Below are 8,579 nucleotides of genomic sequence, written 5' to 3'. Positions count from 1 at the left end.
ATGAAAAGAAACAAATTTGTGACATTATATCATCGAATTGGCAACAGTTTCCAGCTGACAAATATCAGGCCAAGAAGAAACATATAAATACTTTGTATCAAATGTTTCTCAAATAGTCTGCACAATCAGGTAATGCAGGCCATTCACGGGTCAAATTCTGAACATATTTTTATTAGAAAATCAGAAATTTCACGCATTTTGTAACCCGATGGCGCCACCATTGATTTGAAAATTCCACCAACCAAGCCTTTAATTTCACTTCGTGTTGCCACAGAAAAGAATTTTCGTGGCCAAGAATTTTCTTTTCTTTCCAGGTCGCAGCTCACGCTCATTTCGATTACATTTCCCGCACAATTCTCCCATCGTTGATAAAAAGTGCGTTCATTTTTTTGTAAATTTCCAACAAGCCCGATCACTCAAATTTGATGGTCGCTCAAAAAATCAGCTATTGCTGTGGCTCACTCACTCTGTGGCTTGCATTCTAATGCAAAATTAGAATGGAAATTCATAGAAAATTTTTTCTATAGAAAATCCTTTTGGCATCCGACCCGCGTATGGCCGGCTTAAGTTTTTAAACTCATTACCTACTGTATAGAGATCTATCTAGTCAGTCATATCTGACCCTTGGCGATTGCATGGATTGTCATATGTAAGTGACTTTTTCCATGAATCGTCTTAGCAATTATGTTTACAGGGTAGGTTGCCAGGTCTTTCCCCAACCCCCACCATGCAGGAGATCCCGCATGGCCAAGGATGTAACTAGGACAATTTAGACAGGAGCCAATTAACCTACCAGCATGTCTTTGGAGTGTGGGAGGAAACTGGAGCACCTGGAGGAAACACACGGAGAACATGCAAACTCCATGCAGGAGGCGCCATGGTTGGGAATTGAACCCATCACTCAATTATTGCAGAGCAGACATGCTAGCCACTGTGCCACCCAACTGTATAGAGATACTATGTAACAAACTAAACACAAGCTATAAGGATCAGGAGTGCAGAGTCTCCGGTGCAGGGCTGTTAAGTCATTATTACCCGAATAATAATAATAAAAATAATACTAATATAACAGAAATAAAACAACAAATTACCAACAATTCTCACAAAATCATCAAAATTAATAGAAATCATACAAAATATTTCAATTAACAGGATGGCTGTTTTGCTCTCAGTGGGGAGGAGACCTGAATGTTGTCTGGAAGTGGACTTTGAGCTGCTGGCCCGACCAGACCGAGTGGTACCTGTGGACACAATCATTTGCCAGCCACGTGCACCTTTGGAATTTCTGTGTAGACACACAGGCGGTCATGCTGTTGTAGCGGCAGCCATCAGTTTTGGTGAGTTTTGAACTCACGGAAGACGGTGACGGCATTTGTGAATGCCTTTCTGCAAGCGAGAGCACTTTATGGTGGTGGATTGACATCATTAAGTTTTTTTTCACTGATATTTTGATTCTATGGACATTTATGATATTTCCTGTGCAAATCTAATCGCACTGCAGCAGCACCAAAAAGGACCCTTTTTTTGTTCCGCACTAGAATCACACCTATGCGATCCGATTCTGCACATCGCACTGCGGTTTGTGGACTGATTTTGGGGTGATGTTAACTTAACATACACACCCGCAGCGGTTCACATGAACGGGGTGCGATTCTGATGCGGTACGAAATTCGCACAGATACCGCATCAGTGTGAACTCGGGCTAAAGGTTGTTTGATAGAAGGGCTAGTTTGGGATGAAGTGGTTTTAGTGATGGCAACACCAAAGTAAACAAAAAGCAACAACGTGCAACATACACAGGCAATGAGATTGTGAGACATAAGCAATGAGATTGTGAGACATAAGCAATGAGATTGTGAGACATAAGCAATGAGATTGTGCAGATCCCATGGGCTGGCAGGTGCATGTTCTTTATTATACTTTAGAAAATTACATTAAGTTTATTACTATTATTTATTATTTTTATTAAAAAAAAAATAGATTTATTATAAATAAAATAGAAAATTAAATGAAGTGCAGTACAGTACAGTATATTCATTGAGATCCTCACACCACATCAGCCCATTGTCAATTTACATCTTTGCTGGGATCGTACCATGCTGGGAGTGCGGGTGATTATTATTATTATTATTCTTCATACACTTTACTCCTCTCCCTCACCAGGCTGGAGCTGACATCCTACAATTGCAGAGACTATTCTCTGCTAGCAGCCAATCTAAGATGCCCATAGTCATGTGATCACTGCGATCATCAACAAGGTGACCACAGTTATTGTTTGTCTCTAAAACAATAAAGAGTGATGAAATACTGAACCGTGAACCAGTCATACATTTGGTGAAAATCAGGAGAAATATTTTGGTGTCACGGTGTACAGCAGGATAGTAGGAAAGCTCTATAAAAATGTTAAAACGTATATTTTGCCTTTTCACAATATTACATTCTTGTTTCATTCATAATGTTAAATGAATTGTATTTATTGCACACATTTAATAAATAGAACCTTTTAAAAAATGAATCCTCCTTTAGCCCTGATGAAGGGGCATGTTGAAGCCCTCCTGAAATGTGTTGGCTTTTATGATATGAGGATGTTATTATTCTATTTCAAAATATGTGAAAGTAAATCATTCTGGATTTACAATGAACAACATGGAGCTCCAATCTTCTTTTCTGGGGAATTGCAAAAACAAAAAACAGAGTGCGCCACAACCTAGCGCATCACCTCAATAGTGGTTTTATTAATGATAAAAGGAGTAGATGTATACTCACAAACAGCACAAATGTAAACGCATATCAAACTCCATAAGGAGCGTGAGAACGTCTGGTCTCTTGGATGAATCCCAAGTGCGTGAAGACCTTCCAAAAATACTGACGTGTTTCAAGGGTGATCCCCTCTTCATCAGAGCCAATGAATTAACCCAAAACACTTGCTTGTGGGAGTCCTATCTTCATGAGTAGGAATGTCGGGGTGCAGAATGTTGAGGAGGAGCGATCCCTGGGTGGGGACATTCTATAGGTTGCTTGTGGCTGAATAAAGCTTTTGTGAGGAGACATCATCAGTGGATTGTTTGTATTGCTCCTCTATAATCCTGCTACATTTCCAGACCCATTACAGCTTTCTGGCTGAATTGATCCACAATTTGTGTATTTTGAGGTTTGGTGCTGACTCTCTAACCGCGCCGACCTAGGAGTCATCCACAAGCGCCATCATGGTGAACACCGCTCCACCCCTAGTGGCTTTTTGTGTAAGGGTCCAAATGAACACTGAGAAACCGACTTCTTCTCCCAATCAGTCCAATGACATGGGGGTTCTCATTGGTACTTGCTGGTTGGGTCAGCTGGCTGCGTCTTCCTGTATGAGCATGCATGTGAAAACATATTAGCGTGCATACTAAGCAGAGTGAGTGTAGGCGCATGTGCATGCTCAGCACTGGTATTGGCACCAAACAGCCTATTTACACTGCAGTGTGACATGGACGGATTGTTGAGTGGTCTTCAGCTAGTCCCTGATTTACCTGTGACCTGACCTACCTATGTATGACCTGACCTACCTATGTATCACCTGACCTGCCTATGTATGATCTGACCTGCTTATGTATGACCTGACCTGCCTATGTATGACCTGACTTGCCTATGTATGACCTGACCTGCCAGAGTATGACCTGACCTGCCTATGTATCACCTGACTTGCCTATGTATGGCCTGACCTGCCTATGTATCACATGACTTGCCTTTGACCCGTCTTTGGATTCCTGTCTACATGTTGTGACCTTGACTAGTGTTTGGACTCTGTATTCTGCTTCCTGATTTAGTAATGCACTGCCTGGCTGTGAGCTGACCCTGCTTTGTACCCTGACTCTACCTCTGTCTAATATTCCTGTACCTCTACAACCCACTGTGAACTGGTTTGTATCCTGACTCTGCCTTGTCATAAGTGTAGGCCAAAATGTATCCTGCTCCTTGTGTTTGCTAAAAAATATCCCAATATGTGTACATTAATTGGTTTACGTGAACGCTATAGCATCCACAAATGGAGGTATATATACGGGGATTTCTTTTTTCTTTTTAATTTTTACTAGTAATGGCGGCAATCAGCGACTTATAGCGGGACTGCGACAAGCATTCTGACACTGGAGGGAACTGACTTGGTGTCACTAAAAAAAAGCACTGACACTGTACTAATGACACTGGGCAGGAAGGGGTTAACATGAGGGGCGATGAAAGGGTTAACTGTCTGCTGTGTGTGTCTTACTAGGGGGCAGGGGGGTGTGCTTCACTGTAATCACACTGCTTTGGATGGCTGTGCTGTGCAGTGTGCCTGAGCTGACAGTGAGCAGGACTGTTTGTAAACAAAAAACAGTTCTCCTCCCCATCGAAGATCCTCAGAAATCACCGGGTGACGGTGTGTAAACACTGGCCAGGACACGGTGATTGACAGCCACCCCCTACCCAGAAATGCAAAATCACGTAGCACCCCTGTAGCAGTATTTCTTTTATACGGCAGTCAGGAAGCGGTTAAATGGAAATTGTTCCCTCTGCTATCGTACGAGAAAAATGTGGATATTGTCACATGGACTGTTGTGATCGACTGTTGAAAGCTGTGTACTAACTATCAGATTATGGTACAATCCCTCCGAAAGCGATTTTTGTCATCCCATTTTCTGACCATGTGTACGGGGCATTAGCCTAACTGTAAATTTTGGGAACAGGCAAAACACAGAGGGGTAGAACAGTTTCATGAAGATAAAGTCCCAGGTGGGATTTGAGCCCAGAATCCAGACCTCTAAGTCAAGAGCACAACTTTTCTCTATTTCCTTTCTCTTGTTTTCTCACCTTTCCCTTGCTTTTACCTCTCTCATCTTTTCTATCTCTCCCTCCTTTTCCTCTCTATTTTTCCATCTATGTATCCACAGCAGGGTTTTCCAACCCTTTTACTCCAGAGGAATCCTTAAGATATTTGTCATACCTTCAGCATATTTTTATGTTATGTCCATTCTTAGTTTATTATGCTATGGAATGTAAGGTAAAGTGTAATATCGCCATCTAGTGGCTCCTTTGTATTACAGTTTTATAGATTAGTTTCTGTAGTTACACATTTTGTTGCTTAAAGGCCACCGTAGTTTTCCCATTATCCTTTGGGCTTCACCATGAGGTCTTAGAGACATTTCCTAGCAGCCATCTTACCATCTTACATCTCTTCCAGAGGACTCCACACGTATTCAGCAGCAGTTCTGTTGTCAGCCTGTTGAAAACATCGCCAATATGTTTGAAAACCCTTTCTAGCTAGACTAGTGTGTTTTGTAGATTGTATATACTGATTGAATGTTATTTCTTTCATTTGTAGTTTTACTCTAACTTCCCTGCAATAAAAGTTGAAAAGAGGACCTAGCGCCTGCATCAATGAGTTGTTAAGGGAGGAGGGTTATCTGTCTGCCTGATTATACCCCCACCACGTATAGCTGAGGCAGAGCAAGGAATGTGTTATCAGAGACAAGATAACAAGCATTACTATTATCATCATTATCAAGAAGGGGAAAACCACAGATAAGGGTGAAAGATAAACTTAGTTGCTGACCTTTGTGTCTTGTCTGGCTTTGTATGTTCTTGTAATGTTCCTTCACCTCCCGTCTCCTGTAATTCAGGGGTCTTGCTTCTTTTCAGTTCCTCAGGTTTGGGTAGAGATGTTACCTGTTGATCATTTTTGGCAGACTTGGGATGTCTTTTTTCTTATGAGCTCCCTTGTCTCCTCTGACCCCTTTTGCTTTTGGTGTCTCTTCACCATGAGAACCTTCCATCTTGGCTTTTCTTAGTGACGCCATTAAAATCTACCACTGAGGCTTTTCAAACAGAAATCTTTCTGAGTTTAAAAGTGATTTGTGTACTTCCTTAGAGATCCTGAGATTTTCCTCTGACATCTGATTTGGTCTCTCTGTGTAGAAGGTCCTAGAGGGTATCATCAGCACCAGTTGGGTAAATCCTGGGCTCTCGTTTTATAGGATCATTTCAATGTTGGGTTTTGTCCTCCAGGAAGACACATCTAGGGCAGAGATTGAGTCTCTCTGTCACTGTAAAGGTTGTCACACAGATTATATTCTGTGCAAGGTCTATAGAGTGGGAAGGTGGAGCTCTGATACAAAGGTGACGCTACAAACAGATAACACTTTCTGCAGCTAACATGGTATCTTATTTCCTTATTGATAGGGACAGCAACATTCCATAAACATGTCTCTGATATTTCATGGATGAACGTCAAAAGAGTTTAAAAGGAACAAATGCATGATACAATAAATATTCTCTCTTTTGAAGATCCACACTGGCATCATATATGGCACGCCACTGCACATTGCTCCATTAATATTGCTGCAACTGGATCTAATTCTAAGCTACTAATGTGTTGGTATATGGTGCCCCAACGCCTAGCCAGGTCTAAACCTTCGATATCTGACAAATGCTTCAGGGGTGCCAAGCAAAAGGAACCCTCATACATATTTGATGGGAAACAATTTTGCACAGATATTTATAGTATAATACATACTTTAATAGGTAAAAGAATGCAAAAAAATCCAAAAGAAGATTTATTGAATTTAAAACCTCCCAACTGCACCCAATTGCACCAAAAATCAGTCCATTCCTATTCACTGCAGCCAGACTCTGGAAAAGGCTTGGTGGTCCTCTATAACAACTTCCACCAAAGTCAAAAATAAGATGATGTGTTATATGTCCAATGAAAAATGTGCTGCGATCCTTCACGATAAATCCCACAAATTTGAGAAAATCTGGGCTCCTTGGATCGAATCGTATCTTCCAAAAGACTTTGATAGGTCCTTGTTACGCATATAAAACAAAAGACATTCGTGTCCATATGCTCATTCCTTGTGTATATTTGCTTCCCTGGATCCTCCATTTATATTCTTACTTTTCCCTTCTTTTCTATTCTCTTTATTTTTCCATCTCTTTAATTTATCTCACATCAACATTTATACATTTATCTATGTTAATATAGTGCTACAATAAGTCTACCATTTATACTGTACTGTGACTTAATGACTGAAAACATGAATGATACACATATTATCTATATTCATGGCTACTATTGTACAAATGTCTCTATATACACTATATTGCCAAACCTCCAAACTTGGTGTGGCCTTCAGATGATCCCAACAACAGTGCATGGAGAGCTTCATGGAATGGGCAGCTGCATCCAAGCCTTATATCACCAAGTGCAATGCAAAGCGTTGGATGCCGTGGTGTAAAGCACGCCGCCACTGGACTCTAGAGCAGTGGAGATGTGTTCTCTGGAGTTACCAATCACGCTTCTTTGTCTGGCAATCTGATGGACGTGTTTGAGTTTGGCAGTTGCCAGGAGAACAGTACTTGCCTGACTGCAATGTACCAAGTGTAAAGTTTGGTGGAGGGGGATTATGGTGTGGGGTTGTTTTTCATGGGTTGGGCTTGGCCCCCTAGTTCCAGTGAAGTGAACTCTAAAGGCGTCAGCATGTATGGTCATGGTCAATGGGAAAAATGCTCCTTACATGTGTGGTTATTGCAAAGAATTAGTCATGTATAGATAACTAATGTAACGCCTTCTAGGTTAGATAGACAGGATTTTGTTAGTAAGAGGCTGGGTAGCAGCCTGAGATGAGTCAGCCTGAGAATGAGGTAGTGAGTTCACTTCAGGACAGGCTGGGAGGCTCTAACAGGTCAGGGCTTCTGGAACAGGACAGAGGTGGAGGAGGGGAGGAGGCCCAGATCTGCATGTTTAAAGGGACTTTGGCCAATCCCCTGGCAGGAGGCTTGGCATGGTGACCAAGGACAACCCTTGAATGTGGTAGAACCTGGGGAGCAGTGTGTATTGTCGGGTGGAACATGCACTGAGAGAAAGGATGGAGTGTGGAGCTTGAGAGGGGGCACCAGGGAGGGGAGCCTACCTACAGGCTGGTTTTTGGACAGAAGGATCTTCACTGTCCCACTGTCTCCTAGGGAGGACAACCTGTATGTCGGTAAGAAGCCAGCCCAGCAAAAAGGCCTGAAAGCCGCTTTAACCCATCAAGCTAACAGGACAAGACAGTGTGAGAACTTCTACACCCCCTGGGCCAGATAAAGGGAGAGGGCACTAAGGTGCAATACCCAACTGGTAACATCCTAATTTACTATTTGGCAATACCCAACTAGTTCTCATCTGGGACTGCTTAATTGCTAGCATTGGGACCTCTTGCTCAGGGATACCCCCAGTGCAGGTGGGTGAAGAGGAGAATTTATCTGGGATCTGAAGAGGTACACCAAAGGGGACTTCAGTTCTCCTGTTTTTTCTAAATCCACATTTTTGAACAGAATTTTTTGCTAAGAAGTTCGTACTCAAGTTTTACACTTCCTTGGGCATCCCATGTACCCCTAGACTCCATCCAAGTTGTTAACCCCTCAATAAAAACAACTAAAAACCAGCTTGATGACTGTTTTACTGTCTCTGTGCATGTAAAGATGTGGAGAAAATGTGTGTTGCCTGGCTGTGCCTAGCTTAGGGGGACCCAAAACTCAGCGACTCCTACGGGGGTAGTGATCAATGGTGTCAGTGGGATGTT

This window comes from Staurois parvus, unplaced genomic scaffold (assembly GCF_062004578.1).
Source record: "Staurois parvus isolate SC_StPar_1 unplaced genomic scaffold, SC_StPar_1.0 ptg000503l, whole genome shotgun sequence".
Classification (NCBI taxonomy): Eukaryota; Metazoa; Chordata; class Amphibia; order Anura; family Ranidae; genus Staurois; species Staurois parvus.
This window is presented reverse-complemented; position numbering follows the sequence as displayed.